This window comes from Typopeltis vanoorti, chromosome 14 (assembly GCF_054136105.1).
Source record: "Typopeltis vanoorti isolate ZY-2024b chromosome 14, IOZ_Tvanoo_1.0, whole genome shotgun sequence".
In the NCBI taxonomy this organism is placed as follows: Eukaryota; Metazoa; Arthropoda; class Arachnida; order Uropygi; family Thelyphonidae; genus Typopeltis; species Typopeltis vanoorti.
In genome coordinates, this window is record NC_143562.1 from 64645815 (window position 1) to 64664763 (window position 18949).

The 18949-nt window shown below is 36.2% G+C and overlaps 1 protein-coding gene across 2 annotated transcripts in view; it reads left to right on the forward strand.

Annotated features, from left to right (window-relative positions):
* The window catches only part of LOC150099547 (putative G protein-coupled receptor CG31760), a 365151-nt gene that overhangs the window by 113825 nt on the left and 232377 nt on the right, over window positions 1-18949 (forward strand). The window lies entirely within an intron of this gene.

The following is an 18949-nucleotide window of genomic DNA, read 5'->3' on the forward strand; positions in this document are numbered from 1 at the left end:
TCGTGTCAGGGCACCACCTTTGCTGAAGGTTACAGGATGACGAAACTGCTCAACATGTTCTGGTAACACACAGCCGTGATCGTGCAGGTCACAAGTCAGGTATGATAGATTTCTTCGAAGAAAAACGACCAAATAACGAACCTGACCGTAAATCCTATCCATACTCTGACTTTTAGCAAATGTAATATAACTTGTTGAAATGAAGCCCAGATGTGGCAGTTTGGGGTGTTTACTGTTCCACAAACATGACATTGCGTTCCATCACGCCATAGGATGCTCCAAGGCCAATCCTCGTCCACCTCCATGTTTTTCCGAAGCTGGCATCTCCCATTTTTAACTCTTGGCGGTGGCTAAGTTTATATGGGTAGCACTGCAGCGCTTTAAACGCATAGTTCTCCATAATATTGTCCACTGCATGAACCTATATCATTATCATTTAACTGCTCAACTGCAGTTGCAATATCTTGAGTCATTTACGGAATTCAGGTTTACTTCCTCTTCCTGGTTGGACTGTCAAACTGCCCGTCTCTTCCGAAGAACCATGCGTCGCACTGTAGATTGCATTATTGGGACTTTTCGCAAAGTCTTTAGGTGTCTATATTCATGAAGTGTTGTGCTGCATTTTTTTTCCTATTTCTAGAGAAACACTTCATAAGCAAGATAGGTTCAGGCAAGGTGAGATTCATTATTCAAGTCGAATGACGTAGTCAGTCTCTCTCCTCTGTTTATACCGCTTGACGGTTATCCTGGTATGCAAAATTCACTATATTTTCTCACTCATAGCGCCATATTTCCCTTATCGGTTATTTGTGACTTTTTTTTTGTCAAAATCATTTTCTCCATGATTTTCTTAGGGTACTCGCCAAGTTTGAGTGTATTTCGTCTACTGGTTCCCCCTACAAATGGCGCTGAATAGGACTACTTTAATTTGAAACACATTGTGTGTGTAAACAGCTTGGAAAGAAGTCAAAAGACACCATAGTGTGAGGAAAAAAAACAGCCATGGCTCCGGTCTTAAGATGTAGAACCGCTTTTCATGGCGATAACTGCAGCAATTCTACGGAGCATACTTTTCACGAGCGTACGATAGCGATCACTGGGAATTTTGGACCACTTTTCCTGTAGGCATATAATGAGGTCCTGGACTGCTGTGGGACGGACGTCTCTTGACCTCACCCGACGCTCCAGTTCATCTCACAGGTGTTCAATAGGGTTGAGATGTGTAGTGACGTTCATTTCGCCAAGCCACGCAGTTATAGCAACAGCGTTGTGAGACGGTGCATGTCTTGTTGAAAGAGACAATGGTCAGTTCCGCAGAAACGCCACAAAGTAGGAAGCATTGCGTTGTCCATAATGTTCCGATACCTCTCGGAGTTCAATGTTCGTGACACCACAAACAGAAGTCCGAACCCAAATTAGGAAAAACTGGACGATAGCATCACACCGCCGCCTAAGAATTTCATAGTTGGAGTTACACATTCTGGTAAGAGATATTCCCTGGCATCCGCCACCTTCTCAGTCGAGGATATAGCGTGATATGATGCTTCTTAACAGTTTTCCAAGCTTCAGCGTTCCACTCGAAACGGGTTTTACGCATTAAAGACGACGCTGCTTATTGTTCGGGGTAATGTGGGGCTTGCATATTGTAGTCCTACCATGGAAACCTGTTTTGAGCCTCTGTTCTGAAAGTGTTTGTGCAGCTTGTTGTTCCAGTCGATGCCCGAAACTCCGCATTTAACATATCGGTCAATGAATGGTGGTGTGGTTTTTACATATCCTTCATAGGACCCTACAATCACGTTCGGTGAATGTGGTGAGTCGTCCACTACGGATAGCACTTACAGTTGACTCCCTGTGCTTCCATCTCAGTACGGTATCACTCGTTGTTGGACTGGGATGGCCGAACAGAAAGGCCTGCAACATCGCATCCTATCACAGCGTCTTTCAAACTCTGTCAGTTCCCTTCTCGCAGCCATTTCACCTGGACAGTTGCACTGATTGAGAGTATCATGTTTCTCCAATTTATACCGGCTATAAACACGTGACTCGTTATATGGCATGATGCACCGTGCTCGTGAGGATGTACGTTGACTTCTTTCCAGTGTGTGTGTGTGTGCGTGTGTGTGTGCGCGCGCGCGTAAAATCAATAATTCGAAAAAATTTTAATTTATATTTTTGCTTTTCTGAATTATTCAGATTTTATATTTAAGACCATATAAAGTCACATCAGCACTGATATAAAATGTTGCGCATACTATTTGCAATAATATGCAAAATAAATATTTTGTGCTGTGCATGCAAACCTACGAACTCTTTTGCGTGTTTGTTGTTTTTCTATGGCTACTGTCGAGTAAAGCATACGCGTCATTTTTCGTTGAATGCTGGGTATAACTAGGAGCAGTAAATGCTCGTTCTCTACAATGAATTTGTGAAAAATGAACTGAAAATCGTATTGCAGAACTGCATCATTTAAATGCATAATCTGAGTTAATGAACACTGAAAATTACAATTAGGAACTGTTGATTAAAATCAAGTTCTAAATGAGGCTATACCTTTTTCATTTCGAATTGTATGGAATAGTATTTTATATGACTCACCCACGAAAGTATGCAAACATTAGTTAGTATCGTAGGTTTTTTAACTAGTTCCATATTTTTATTCTTTTATATTTAATTTATACTTAATGCACCAATCACATTATTGAAGCCAAACATGGAACTTCTGAAAAAATAAAAGATCTTAAAATATCTTTTACATAATCCAGAAACCTTGCTTTTTTTACATAATCCGAAAACTTAAAACGATGCGATAGAATCGTTAAGTTTTCGGATTATGTAAAAAAAAGCAAACTTTCTGGTTTATATAAAAATAAAGTAACAATACCATATATATAAAATTAATAAAATTAGGGAAAAAAAATTTGGTCCACCTACGGTACTAATGGACTATAAGATTAGCACAAGTATATTTGCTTAGGACCAATTTGTTTTGGTTCCAAGGAATAAGTTACATTGCGACCCAATCTCAGCCTTTTTTCATATTGGACTACAATGAAGATGAGCTTCGGATTTCTGTGCCTCTTTTCTAAGGTCTGATTACTGTTGCGACTCTCATTCCAGCACTTGCTCTAATCTAATAACTGAAATTATCCTTTCTTGGATGAAGACTGCCTTTATTTCCTATTGCATTGTAAATCCCTGACTCTTAGCTTTCCTACAAATGTGACAAAGCAGTTGAAGCTAAAATGTAGCACATACACCTAATGGTTCAAGCTACAAACTCCATCCTCTCACTCACACTACATATCAATCCATGGAACTGTCGCATGATAAGTCTTGAGACCTATCGTGCTATGGATTGATAAAAATAATGGCAATAGCGGGTAGTATAGTTTATATCAGTCATACAGGACAATGGCATTTGAGATTAAATAGGTGCAGAATTTCAGTGAAAGTAGAACTAAGAGTATAAAGTGGAGAATATTTCTCTCTGTGAATCGTACGACCGAGGGAACAAAGACTATGAAGTCATAGCATTATATGTGTTGACTTCGTGGGTTCTCCAGAGTAGACATATTTTGCGAGATAAACTCCCAACTCTCTGGAGGATACGGCAGGCTAACTCATTTTCGTTTAATAAGCCAAAACAGGTGTTCTTGACGTGTTAGACGAACTCGAGTGTTCCAATCTGAAGGGAAAATGCGCATATCATCACGAATAAGATATCTCTGGTGGTAGCTAATGCTCACGCTTACAGTTTTAAGGTTCATGAATATCCACCCGATTCACTTGAATTTCCTCTATCAGCATACCATCTCTTCCCAGACCTAAAACTACCTCACTGGTACCTACTATGCCTAGAATAGACTTCATCTCTGTTTAGGACTTTTTATTTGACACGCATGATAATACGATCACAGCCTGTAACATAGCTTAAAAAGATATGTTGCGAGCAAGTTGATAAAGCAGGTGACCATTAATTTAATGCAGGCCTTTATACACCACGTTGGAGAATTGTATTGCCTCTTGTTTCAGAATATGATTAATATACCGCTGTTATTAATGTTATCACACGTGGTCTATGCTACTGTATAAAGCAAAAGGGATATATTTCTATAGTTAATTGTACTTTCGTATATTGTTAAAATCACATGAAAATAATTCGGATACTTCGGAAGATATGCTATATCGGTGGCTTATCCTTTCAGGATAACAGAAACAAAATCACTCAAAATTAACTGCAAAAAACATTATTAGCCAACGAAAATGTGATGATGCCATCTCAGCCAAGGAATGCACGCTGGAATACCCAGGAGGCTAAAATAGCAAGGGACCAAAAGTACTCGGAAAAATATTATGGAAATCTCGACAGTAAGATTTGAAATGATCAAATAGTAGTTCAAAGAGCCTGTAAAATTTTTTGCATGGTTGTATAATACTACGTAAAGAGAAATACAGTTTCTGTTTCTTGAATGGAAACTGCACATAATCGAAACATCAACCATGACAAGTAAGTAGGCCACTGACTTACTGGTGTAAATCAGTGTAGCTTGAGATCACCGTGACTGGTTCACAGAGTGTGGGAAGTCGGTAGTATAGAATGAAGAATCACATTATACTATTCTCCGATTGAATGGGAGAGTATGGGATGTGGCGAATGCTTTTCGAAGTGCCATTCATGAGTGCATCATCCCAACCATCAAGATTGGTGTGGGATTTTGCATATCCATTGCATACAGACGGATATATGCAAAACGTCTGGAAAATTCAAATATTCCCACACATCTAAGCTCGGTTTGAATCCTAAACGTGGTTGTGAATGTCTTTGGATAGGATATGTAATCCATGCTCGGTTTAAGACTGTATGCTTATTGATGGCCTGAAGTCTGAAGTGAAATTCCTTGTTTAGTTTTGAGAACTGCTCTACTAATGTACCATAGGCTTACAACCTTACATAAGCTGAGTTCACAATAAGAAACACTAAAACAGTTCTACGGAACAGGCCAATGTCTCTTTCAACATGACACTGCAAAAGAACTTGAGATAATGTGGAAAAACTGGACTGGCCTGCAAAGAGTCTCGATCTTTATCCAATAACACATTTCAGATGAACTGAAAAATCGTGTACAGGCCAGATCAATGCGTTTAACTGGCGGCTGCTGATAATTAAGGGGGAATGGTCCAAAATACCTAACTATCACAACTACATATACCGGCCCCTGAATTAGAAACACTTATGCAGATATACGTAAATGCCACTTGTGCAACGTATGTGCAAGTTACTTGGTCACGTGCGCGTCACCACGTGTTCTAAGCAACTATTTAAGAATTCTGCTGCTCAGTAATCGTCAGTGTTAACCACAATGGGGAAAAACAGAGGATTTTTCGAAGTTCGATAAAGAGCTTATTGTGAGTGCCTGTCTGGCTGGAATCACGATTTTAAAAACAGCAGGGCTGACTAATTTCTCAGAGATATTTTACTGAGATATCCCTTTTGAGATAGCTCTGTATTTCAGAGAAATACAGCTATATAAATCTCACAAATATAGGAAGCTTTGGCTTCTATAATAATACCCATCTATCTAGGCATACTACACATACCACAATGGGGAAAACAAAAAAATAATCCACTTTGCTTGTTTAAGAAGTGTAAGTGTTGTCCCAGGAACAAGATCGCCGTCGTCTGAGAACGACTGCACGGACAAACAGAACTTCTTCTGTAAAGCGATTGAACGAATCATTTAATGAAGGCTGTTCCCAACTAATTTCTCAACAGTCACATGCCTATACGAAACCCACTGCTTTCTGCGAAGTTTCTAATTCAGTGGCCGGTATGTGTAGTATGCCTAGATAGTAGGTATTACGACAGAAGCCAAAGAAGCGTCTCCTATGCTTGTGAGATTTGTACAACTGTATTTCTCTGAAATAAAGTGCTATCCCAATAGTTATTAAATACTGTGCCATGCTTTCAAACTAAATAAAATTGCATAAAGGGAATTGCATGTATAATGCGGAATTCGTGTGAAATATCTTTTAAATGTTGTTTTCCTTGAAGAATATCGGTAAATAAATTGATATGGTTTTATGCAATGAAGTGGAAAGATACTTTTACAGTATCTACGGAAGAAAGGCACATTTACCTTCAGAAGGTGACATTATCATACATAATATGATATAGCATAATTCATATAATAGGAAGATTGCTTAAATAAATAAACTAAGACAACCATAATTTTTAACATAGCAAGAGGAGGAGTAAATCAAATGCAGTTTTTTTTTTTTTTTTTTTTTTTTTTTTTTTTTTTTTTTTACGTATAGCATTCCACATTTATTCTTTGTTACAGACGATTAATTTTCTCCCGTACACTCCCGGTTAAGAAGAAATTTCAAACAAATCGTATGGACAGAGTGAAGAATGGAAGCTGGAAGCATTGAAACAGCATGGTTAAGTGCAAACATCAAGCGTCCAATTCGCATCCAGACATCATGTTGTCTGTCATTGGCAATGTGGTTCCCTTGAGACAGATGTATTTAGCTCACTGGCTCTTGTTAGCGCATTCGATTCTAGCTTCATTCAACTCAGACGGCACTTTACTCATGGGACCACGAAATCTATAGGTTCTGTCGTCTAGGCAACAGAGTGTTATTGAAGGCGCTGTTCAAGATGAAAGCAGAAAATGCGAAGTAAACAGCAAGAACAAAACAAAACACTACACTACAAAATAATTGCAGAAAAAATTTCTTTCCTGTGTATGTGTGCACGAGCACTCTCTCTCTCTCTCTGACGTATTGATATATACAGAGTATATCTCGATGTAGTGTTACAATAGTACAAGTATTTCCTATTCAGAATAGGAAAGATAGAATAGGATCAGAATAGCCACAAGGAATAAACATTGTTTGGAACTGATTTCCGACATGCGACACATCGTATTCTTATCAGAATGTAGATTAAATATTTCTGCTCAACAAAATATGGGAGAAATAAATTTAATTGCTTATGCAGTTTTCTTGAAACTGTGTAGGAGGTCATCTCCTAGCCAAGATTTGCGGCAGAATGCTTGACGAAAGGTTTGAAAATAACTTGAAGACGAATTTGATGAACAGCAAGCGAGTTGAAGATAATAAATGTCGGAATGATCAGATTAAATGCTCTCTGAACTTTAGGTTGCAAGTTTGCAAATAATAATCAACACCATACAGGTGGTTAGATGTTAAATATGATATACGTTTCCATTCCGTCAAATGCATCTGCTCTTCTTTCAGTCGTTATTTATACTCCATCTCAAATTTTGATTTTCTACTCTTAATTACCATTTCTTCCATTCAAATCCCTAATAACAAGGTATTCTTCGTGACAAATTTCATCCATAATTCTCATCTTTACTGCAATTATTGCTAGACAAATTAAGCGATTTTTCATTTCTATTTGTTCTTCCACATTTAAATTTTTTTCATCCAAACACAAAAGCAATGACCATAGTTCATAATGAATGATTTCAATCTTGATGACATCGTATCTGTCTTCATCTATTTGAACCTTGTTTTCTCGTGTGTGTTTAGGAGATTAACGCTAAAATATAGTAGCGCACTACTGCTAGCCCAAATCTCTAATATACGAAACTGTTTCATCTGCTTACATTTATATTCAATAGCTGTGAATGTCTAAATTCTATTCGAAAACAGCAGGATATTCTTTTGCTTGAGTAGTGCTGCCTTACATCATTCCTACGTACAAAAAAACATTTCAGAAATTATATCGCATTGGAATGATATAAGGAAGCTAGAGCAGAAGTTACAGCAGTAGATTTGGCAAGAGATTTGAAGGCATACCGCAATCTACTCAAGCATAAGAATTTCATGCTTTTCTTGATAGTTTCGAATAGAATTGTGCAGTGTCGTATATAGTGAAGGGTTAGGAGAGAATGAACCTTCTGATATTCTTTTGAATAGCTAGAGGTTGTAGTCTTTGGAGAATATTCGCGAGCCTATTATTAGGAAAGGGAGCAAGATATAGAGGGGGGAGAAGGAAGAGAAGAAGCAAATTTAGTTTACAGTTGAACTGTAAGTGGATGACGGGCGGTCTGTATTATTATAGGCTCAGGAGAAAGTGGAGAAATGACAACTTCTAGTGGGTTAAAAGAGTGCCCATTTGTAAAAATGCAGACAAACAGACCGCCTGTAAGATAGTTGTTGGGAGAGGGATTATCAATTATCCAAATTGCCTTTTCTGAACATTAACATCAGAATACAGTTTTCTTGGGGAGGATATTTTATATACAAAGTTAGTTACAGGATAGGCGAAAAGCCAAGCTTGAGCAGAAAAAAGATACAAAGTTTTCTTAGCATCTGGGAAAGTTACAAATGTCAGTCGTATAAGGCATAAGTAATAATTCTATAGCCTAGATTTCATTAATAGTATGAGGTGCTTTTTATTTACAAGAAAGGGAATACTATATTTTGGAAGAGTTCAAGACGGATAGGCTGCCCTCACCTAAACTGAAGTGTGGTGATGCTCAATGTTTTAGGCATTTGTAAATGATCTTGAAGCTTGAAATATTTCAGTACAAGTCCTCAAATTCCAAGCTTCAAGATGTATGAAATGGGTAGAAGGAATAGAGTAAGCTGTGATCAGCAGAATTATAGTTATGACTTCAGGTTTGTGAGAGAAAGTTATTTACATGTTAGGCAATATAATGCAGCCCTGAGGCTCTTCTGCGTTGTTGGAGAAATCTCCAGAGAAGAAGCGTTAATGATTTTTCCACCAATCCAGTGCAAATACAATACCTTGGGAATGGCAAGAATAATAGCATAGTTAAGCTCTTAACCTGCACGTGTCCACAGGTACATGATGTAGGCCAGGGAGATCTGGTATGATCTCAAATGGCATTGTTCATACTAGTTATTAACTGGTGTGTCTTCGGGTGACGGAGAGACTGACTGTTAATGCTTTCCTATCATTTTAATAAAGCCTGTCATGCTGACATCAGCAGGTTCTATAAAACTATGTTTTGTTCTGATCTGAAATTTTTCTAAAAAATGAGACCTCTATGAAATTCTTCAAAACTACAGCCTAATTATGATCACTAGTACAGATTATGCAGCTAGTAATCCACAAGGGATCTCAGTTAAGTTATCGCAACTTAATTAGGTTATCATCTTGAACACTCCAGAAATGCTTAAGAAAGCTTTTTCTTTCTTGACATTGTTGTGGCACTTCTCCGACACATTCAAGATAGTTTAAAAATTGTACATGATAGTTCATCACTCTCAATGAGACCGCCAAAACTCTTGAGTACTGGAGACTCAATGTGGCTTGAAAAAGTTCCATGTTTGGTATCGAGAGAAGGGGAACCATATTATCTAACCCGCAGTGGTTAAGTTGCCTACCCATGACACTAATGTGCAATAGTTTTAAGCTTCTAGTTGAGCGAGATAAGTTAAAAAAAAATTCACCAGCCTTTAACGCTACCACCTTTCGATTGCGGGATTGGGGTGGGGAATAGATAAGTTAGGCCAGCTTTAAGGAAATTGAAATGTATTCTTGGCTAGGTGCGAAATTTTTTTCCATAATATAACAATAATGATGGGAAACAGCCGAAATGCGATTTAACTTTTTAAAATGTTATCTTTAATTTTCTGAAGGTGAATCCTTCAGAAATATAAACCAAAAGCACTGGAAGGTTTTTGGTTTATATTACATTAGTACAGCGGGGAGGGGGGGGGGTAAGGATTAGAAAACCCTACTCTGGATACCCAACATGAAAATTTTCAAGCCATTTCAGGAGTTCAGTAAGTACGATGTCTCATACCGGAGGATAAAATTTATCATTTAAAGACATTCAAAAAACATCCTGCCCTATGGGATTCAATTCCATAGCCAGTTGGCTGAAAAGGGAATACGCTTATCACATGGTCAAAGCAGACCGGTATTAATGGGTGAACATTTAGAAAATCAGCTATTATTAAATCTAGCATTTAAGAATAAACAAGGCAATCGGATAATCCCACTGTTTAGTCAACTGTGTCTGTCAATTGCGTGTGCTTTCCATTTGGTTTCTTTTGTAGGGAAAAAGGCGTTAAAACTATCGTCTTATAGAATTAAGGGATTGATTAATTCACCTTTTTTTTATAAATATTATTCGCGAAGGGTGAGATTCATTGGTCTTTCCAACCAAACGGTGATATGTTATTCTTTATGAATGAGCTATGGAGACTTAAAATGGGTTATTAGTCAGATTATTGATATATTTAAAAATGTAATTTATTTTTAATACTGTCACTGAGTTTCCATTACTTTATTTATGTTCATCCAGCTGGCATTTTGAAGTGCACTGGTATGCTACTTCAAGGGTAGACTATTAACTATACTTATCTGAAAAAATAACAACTGAACAAACAAGACTTATTAGTGATGGTCATTAAAAGTATCGTAAAAATACAACCGGATTATTAGCTAACAAAGCATTAACACAACGTACAGATTGGTCAAAAACTGTTCCTTCTCCCTTATCAAAAAGCATGTTCGTACCTTCACAGTAGCTGTACTGATAAACAAGGAAATGTTTAAATAAAAATGGGCTACCTTTAAGTGGTCCAATGAACAGAGAAATGAAGTGTACAATATCAATTATGGAAGAGGTACAATATGCTATGTAATGTTGTTGCCTAAACAAAATAAGTCAAGTATTTTCCATATAAAATGTTTCTTCTGATGAAGGCACAGACATCCGGTTTAAGTAAGGAGTTTTTTTTTACAGTGTTTATTTTAACTTTCTGTGTTCAATAAAAAGAATTTCTAATGTAACCCAATAGATATGAATTTATTATAATTACCCCCCCTCTCTCTCTCTAATGAAACACATATTCAAATAAGCAATTTCGTAGAAATACATATAAAATTATTTAAAACTGAAACACATTCTAAATCAGAAGTAAAAAAAAAACTTTCGTTATTAGCAGATATCACTTATTACAAATTAACAGAAATTATGCTTTGTGAAACAATTCGCATTTCATGCTGTTGAAAGTTGTGTTTGCAAATTTTATATTATATAAAAGAAACATTTAATTCGTAAACACCGGCAGTTTTTCTCAATCCATATTTTCCGATCGACACTCCATCCTTGAACATTGACATAGCCAACCTTAAGAATGTTCGAGAAACAGCCCGCCATTGGCATTCTCTAAGATGAAATGTAATTGACAGGCTGGATGGAAGCAAGAGCTAATCACAGGCTAAGGTACTCAAATAGTTCAATGTAGGTAACACGGTGTGTGTGGCTTTTGGTTAGATCGATATCTAACCAAAAGGATGATATCGATCGTACACAAGGTGGTAGTCCTGCAATGTCCTTGTCCTATGGTGGAAATTTCAGCATATTTAGTTTGTCTTCAAGCAATGAAACGTTCGTAAATCTGGCAATGTGTATATAATGTATATAATAAAAATACTGTAAATGATTACATTCATTTACAGTATTTTCCTGTTAGACTGTGTTTTGTCCTTTTACCTTGCACCGTGAGTTACGTAATCATTTTGACTTCATTAGAAACTACATCAAACATGTTATTACAGCTAAAAAGGTCATTATTTGAAGCCACAAGAACGTCCCAGTGACGATTTATTATCTATAACTAACGGTTGGGAAATACAGATAAAGTGCTGATGGATTTAATTTGTGATACTGAGAGAATTTAGATCTGGATGCTTATTACACAGTGCATATAAGCAATCAATATCTAATTTAAGATAGCATAAGAATCTACTTTATGATGAAAAAAGTTTCGGGACAGCATTAGGTTACACTTCGTAAGGGGTACGTTCTCTGTTAGTTTCGATAAAAAAAAGAACTTTGACTCTTCTAGATATAATAAACAATACTGCGATAATATGAGTAGAGTATTCTGTACATTGCTGAGCCACCAGTACCATTGCTGAACGCAGACCTGGCTTCAATTGGTGTTTGTTCAAAATGCCGTACTACTATTGCTGAGTTCAATACTCTCTGCAGGCTAGTCAAGTTTTTCCACGTTTTCTTCAACGTTGCAGTAAGACAGTGCTGTGCCCTTCCTCTTGAATGATTCACCCTTTCATGCTACAAGCAAAATGGCCCAAGCATATATGCACTAAACTTCACAGATGGGATGAACAGGCAAGTGCTACATCCACACTCTTCCACTGTATTACAAACTTCCAACGCTATCAAACTGGTACGTTTATTTTTATATAAGCAATATATCGTGTGACAGCAGAAATATACATATGAATGCTCCATTCTAAATGCAAGGATGTCCTAATGGATATTTGCAATGTATATTTTGTTTAATTATCTAGCATTAGAGAATTAAATAGAAATAATAATAAACTGGGATAATATAAAGAATTAAAAGTTCTATTTCGGTTCGCGTTCCAAAATCCATTTCCTCAATGGTAAATATGTGCTAGATAATTCGATCCACTTTGTTTACAAAAGGCATTACTAATAAAAAAATTTGCTGCAATATTTTTATTTATTACTTTTTTTTTTGCAAACCCCACCTAACCCACAAAAGGCCACAAACTACAGTACATCACTATGATAGATGGCTAAAAGTTAGATCATCCAGAAATCTGCTCTATAAATCATTTTGCAAACCACTTCAGGTCTCCAACAAGTAGGGTCGTGGACAGGATATGCACAGTGCGACAGAGTTGTCTACTGTTTGAAAAATGTAATGGTGTTTAGGACGTGAGACAACATCCTAATTTATTCGGTGGAGACCGGATAAATTAAATTAAAAACAAACCGTTTGATTCACATTAACTTTATCTCAGAGTGAAAAGACTTGAGAAATTGGTTGTGTAAGGATGAAGATGATGTTTAGTGTTCGAGAGGTAGTGGACGTAAAGAGAATGAACTGCGATTAGTTTCTTAGTATTTCGCAGAAAGCAAGAGCATTAATCAACGTCGATTTTTGCCTCTGCTTGCATAACAACAAATAAATGCCTCTTTGTGAAATGCTTTGGAAGTTTTTTATATGCAATACTAGGGGGATCCTCCCCCTGGAGCCTACGGCGCCCCCCCCCGTTCCGGAGTGGTAGACCTGTTCTCCTTGAATTCTGATGACTCGAATTTTGAAGACTCGACACTCAGAGTAGCCGCTGAGTGTCGAGTCTTCAAAAGAGAGGCCTCCGTTCCCTGGCGCCTACAGCACTCAACCCCCAAGAGTTCCGGACCGATAGGCCGGTTCTCCTTGAATTCTGATGACTTGAAGTTTGAAAACTCGAAAGGGGGTGCCTCCCCTGGCACTTGCGGCGCCCAATCCCCAGAGTTCCGGACTGGTAGGTCATTTCTCCTTGAATTCTGATGACTCGAATTTTGAAAAGTCGAAAGGGGGTTCCGTCCCCCTGGCACCTACGGCGTCCCTCCAATATAAATGAAATAACCAATACCTATTTCAAGAATAAAAAAAAGAATTTTTAATCTTGAAATAGGTATTGGTTATTCTCAGTCCATTTAGCTTACATAACTGGAAGAGTCTTACTACTGCCACTGCCAAATGATCTAATTACTCCTGTCCAGTAAGCGGAATGAGTACCAGCCTTGGCATTCGGATTCAGTAAAGTAACTGTCATAATCACTATTCTTAAAACTGTCGAGTACGTCTTGTAGCTAGCTAAAGAACCACCCTTTATCTTCATCTGAATCCTTAGTAAGAAGCATAACACAGCTTTAATCCGAGTTTTAAATTTAGCGGTTAAGAGTCTTGCATTAATACAGTGATATCCAAGAGCATTACTAGCATTTCTATGAAATAACATCCCTACAACTTGCTGATATTTTTATTTGCGATGATGATAATTTATTATCCTCACAAATAAAGGAAAATTCCAATAACTTCTTGTGAACGGAAATATCTGCATTTTAATGGGTTTGTTCAGAAATTGTCATTCCTAGAAACTGTTTTGTACAGTGCTTTTAAACCTTTAAAAGATCTTTCAAAAATTCATTTTTCTCAGAAAGCACCATTTTATATCATACCATGCATTGCTTTTAACAACTTCGAATTCAGTTTGGTTTTGTTCTGCATTCATGCTTTCTAGAAATCTAACGATGTCGGAAGTACATAATGAAATAAAGTATTTTGAGTATTATTTGCAGCCTAATATTAAATTAGCCCTACGAACAGACAGCCATCAAATAAAGGCTTATTCCACCTTACCGAAATAAAACACTAGTCCAATATCCCTCGCTGTAATTACTTCTTCTAAAGAGTTTAAAAAAACAATAACTAACTCGGTTTAAAACAGTCTTTACCTTGTTTTAATTAACTGTACAAGTCTTCTAACAGGTTTACGCTGGTTAGGTTGTTTGGGATTATGACGGAAACAACTAAAGCTGACCCCCAGTATATTTTTTTTTTATCAATTGCAGGTGCAAGTCTTCTAAATGAACTTCGCCGTACTTTGTTATCAAGATGCACGATGATACTAACTACTCCTAACTAACTTAGAGTAATGATACTAACTAACCAATTCCCAGGCTGGTTCTATTATACTATGAGAAATATTCAAAATTACTTTCTTCGACATCTGACTTTTTGTTCATTTAAATATTTTACATTGAGCAATCATTTGATGAGTTATCTAGAACACCATCTATGTTAATTGTAATTGATGTTCTATTATATAATTATATTCTATTGTCAGATTTTTCTACCTATGACATCAATCTTGCGATTTCTTCTGCATTTGTAAATCAACTAGTCAAGTCATATTTACTTTTTTTGTTGTTAAATTTAAAAATTTTTCCGTATGTTTCGTTTCTTTCTTAAAACGTTGATTCATTTTATATACAAAAAAAAAAAAAAAGGTTAACGAACTTAATATTAATTTTATAAACTGCAATTCATTACGACTATATATAATTGGAAAGAATTAAGTACAAAGTCAAACGATTTCGACCTACTTGTTTTTCATAAGAATTTAACGCATCCCACTCACATTCGCCAATTTTGAGTGTTTTTTTTTTTTTTTTTTTTTTTTATATATATATATATATATATATACAGTGGTGCCTTGGTTAACAACGGCCTCAGATAACGACATACTTGGTTAACGACGAGTGGCTGTAAGAAAAAAAATCTCTTGGTTAACGACTCTCGATTATGTGAACCTCTATCCGATCTAAAAAACCGGAATTTTCCGATCGCACTCGGCCACGGGCGGGAAGACATTGTCGCATAGAGAACAGCCACGCGGCATAGCTCAGATATGTTTGACCCATCATAGCCAGCTGTTTACGTTTTCCGTTTATTGTTTCTTTTCTTGTAATGTACTGTGCTTTATTTCAAAATTTGTGGTTATAAATGCGTTTTATGATGAAAATGAGTATTTAAGCATTTATTTGTTATGTGTTGGTTCATATAGACAATAAATCGACGGGTGCATGTCACTGTTCGTTCATCATGAAAAGGCAAAATCAAATCTTATCTGTATAATAATCGTTGTATCTATAAGCTGCTAATCAGTGTATGTTACGGTACGTGCTGTCTCTAACACTTAAACTCTAACACTGTCACCTTATAAGCAAAATGAAGGTTTCGAATTTAACTGTTAACTTTTATTTCCAAAAGTTTTTTTTTTTTTAACTTTTATTTTCAGGTAACGATATGTTCTTTGTATCCCTTGTCTTAGTGTTGTACAATTTGTAATAATACCGTATTTTTCGTATCTTTTTTTTTATAGAGTGAATTTTTTTTACCGTGTGACAAAATGGGTCCCAAAAAGAAAGCTAGTGAGGGAAAAAAAAAGCAGAAAATTTTTCTCTATTGAACAGAAGAAAGAAATAATAGCAAAACATCATGAAGGTGTGAAAGTTATGCAGCTAGCTCGAATATATGAAACCAGACATTCTACAATATCAACCATTTTGGCTAAGAAAGAAGAACTTATGGTTGCTAAGGGAACTTCAAGGTTGAATGTCAGAGGGCTTCTTTTTGAGCAAATGGAAAATCTATTACTAATTTAGATCAAAGAAAGAGAAATGGTGGGCGATACTATATCTCAAAATGCAATCTGTCAGAAAGCTAAACAGATTTATCAAGATTTTAAAAAAAAGACTTCGGGATCAAGTTCTGAGGTAGATGATGATTTCAAAAGGTAGCAGAGGTTGGTTTGACAACTTTAAAAAAAGAACAGGAATTCATAGTGTGGTCAGACACGGAGAGGCAGCTAGTGCTGGCAAAGCAGCAGCAGATAAATTTGTCAATAGCTTTACAAGAATTCAGTGGCGGCCCGTACATAAGCACTACGACACTGCAGCACCCCCAAGGAAAAAATAAAAAAAAATTAAAATTTGTTTCTGTTTATAAATAATAATGCTTACAACATTATATAATTGCAGTATAACATGATAAAGGTTACGGCTTATGTTTTGACATTGATTGAATAGTTAATAATTGGAATTGTTCTATTAACGCTATATATTACGAAACAAATGCACTGCGATCAAACGCCGATATTCGTTTGCTCTTGTCATTTCACGTTACGTCATTCCAAATTGTAACTGCTCAAAAAAACAGTGCATTTTTAGTATGCTTACGTGCCTTATTTCTGTGAGATATGAAACGTTTATTATTGGTGTGTGGTGAACTATTTTTTTATAAATCTTATTTTGTTAAAATAAAATAATTATTTATTTATTATAGATACAAGGCGGAATTATGACGAGTGTCACTGTTGAAAATACGAAAAGAATATTTTTTCAATTATCGTTACAAAACAAATGCACTGCGATCTACCGCCGATATTCGTTTACTGTCGTTGCACGTTACGTCATTAGATACACTGCCGTTTGGGCAGTGTATCTTATGCCTGCGCTCGTTATTTCTGTGAAATATGAAACATTTATTATTGGCGCGTGTTCGTGGTGAACTATTTTTTTGTAAATCTTATTTTATTTTGTTAAAATAACATATAATTATTTATTTATTATAGATACAAGGCTGAATTATGACGAGTGTCAAAATATGAAAAGAATTATATTTTTTCAATTATCGTTACACGAAGCAAATGCACTGCGATCTAACGTCGATATTGATTTGCACTTGTCATTGCTATTGATACGAAACTTTTATTATTGGTGTTTGTTCGTGGTGAGGATGAAATATTTTTAATAAAGCAATTTTTAATATTTATTTATTAATAAATTCGTTACTGATTAGGAAAAAAAAGTGTTTTTTTTTCTCATATATGCAGCACCCCCACTTAAAATTTTCACCGGCCGCCACTGCAAGAATTATAGAAGGAGAATACCTACCTCAACAAGTCTTCAATTGTGATGAGACTGGGTTATTTTGGAAGAAAATGCCCAACAGAAAAATTGTCACAAAAGAAGGAAAAAAACACTTCCTGGGCATAAACCGATGAATGATAGGTTAACATTGCTTTTAGCAGCAAATGCAAGTGGAGAGTGCAAGATAAAACCAATGTTAGCTACCACTCAGAGAATCTCCGAGCATTCAAAAAGTTCAATGTCTCTAAATCCAATCTCTGTGTTTTTGGAAGTCTAACAGCAAAGCCTGGGTCACAAGAATGGAATTTAGAGACTGGATTCGCGAAGTGTTTGGACCAACTGTCAAAGCCTATCTTGAGCAAAACAATCTGCCTCTAAAAGCCATTTTAACCTTGGATAACGCAACTGGCCATCCAACAGACATACAAGAAGAGCTACCAGAGTTAGATTTTATCAAGGCGATTTTTCTTCCTCCCAAGACTACATCTCTGATTCAACCTATGGATCAGCTGATATTACGCAAGGGCACTTTTTACCAGGTGTTTTGAAATGTGTGAGGCTATCAACATAACCCTAAGAAAAAATTTTGAAGTAAGAATTCAACATTGTCATAGCAATTAGGCTAATTGTAAAGACTTGGCAAGAAGTAACAATGAAATGTCTCAAAGCAGCATGGAGGAAACTGTGTCCTTCCTTTGGTAATGAAGAAACTTCAGATGAAGGACACAAATTGGTAAAGGATATTGTGGTAACTGCTCATGATCTTAACTTGGAAGTAGAGGAAGAAGATGTTGAAGAATTATTGGAAATACACGACCGAGAACCGAGTATTGACGAGCTAAAAGAACTTTTCAAGCAGCAATGTGAAGAAAAGGAAATAGAAATTTCATTTGAAGATGAGGATGGAGAGAAAGAACAAATTACGATTGTTGAAATCAAATTTTTTTGGCAAAGTGGGAGGAAGTTCAAAATGTTGCTATGAAATGGAATCCAAACAAATCTGAGGTTATCAGAACTGTAGATCTATTTAATGAAAAGTCCATGCAGTTTTTCAGAAACATTTTAAAAAAGAGGCAGAAGCAAACAACCCTAGACATGTTTTTTTACAGGTCCATTTGTCAAAAAAATCCGAAGTGAACCTAATTGCCCTTCTGGTGAAGATTGATAATTAAAAACTGTTTTCATGAACAATTCATTTTATTAATGTTAATTTTTTTGTAGCAAATACATATACTGTATAATAAATAAATGATATTTACCATATTTTTATGAACATTTTAAATGAGTATTATCTGCATTTTTAATATGTACTATGGTTGTGGGAAGGAGCCGGTTAATTAATCGATTTTCAATTAAATCTTATGGGGAATCGCGCCTTGGATAACGACGGTAATCCTGGAACGGATTACCGTCGTTAACCAAGGCACCGCTGTATATAAAACTGTTTTTGCATAAAAACATTGTGAAGAAAATTTGAGAACTCGTGCGAACTGCTGTGTTGCATTCAGGAGATTGTCGACTACCGCAAAATCGATTCATTACCATCGATGTAAACACATGACATAATCATCGGCAATACTTATGCCACTTTCTTATGTAACCACGGATCGGAGATAGCCGTGACTTCTAAAGTTTTATCTAACGCCATACCCTTAGGTCATTCTACCATC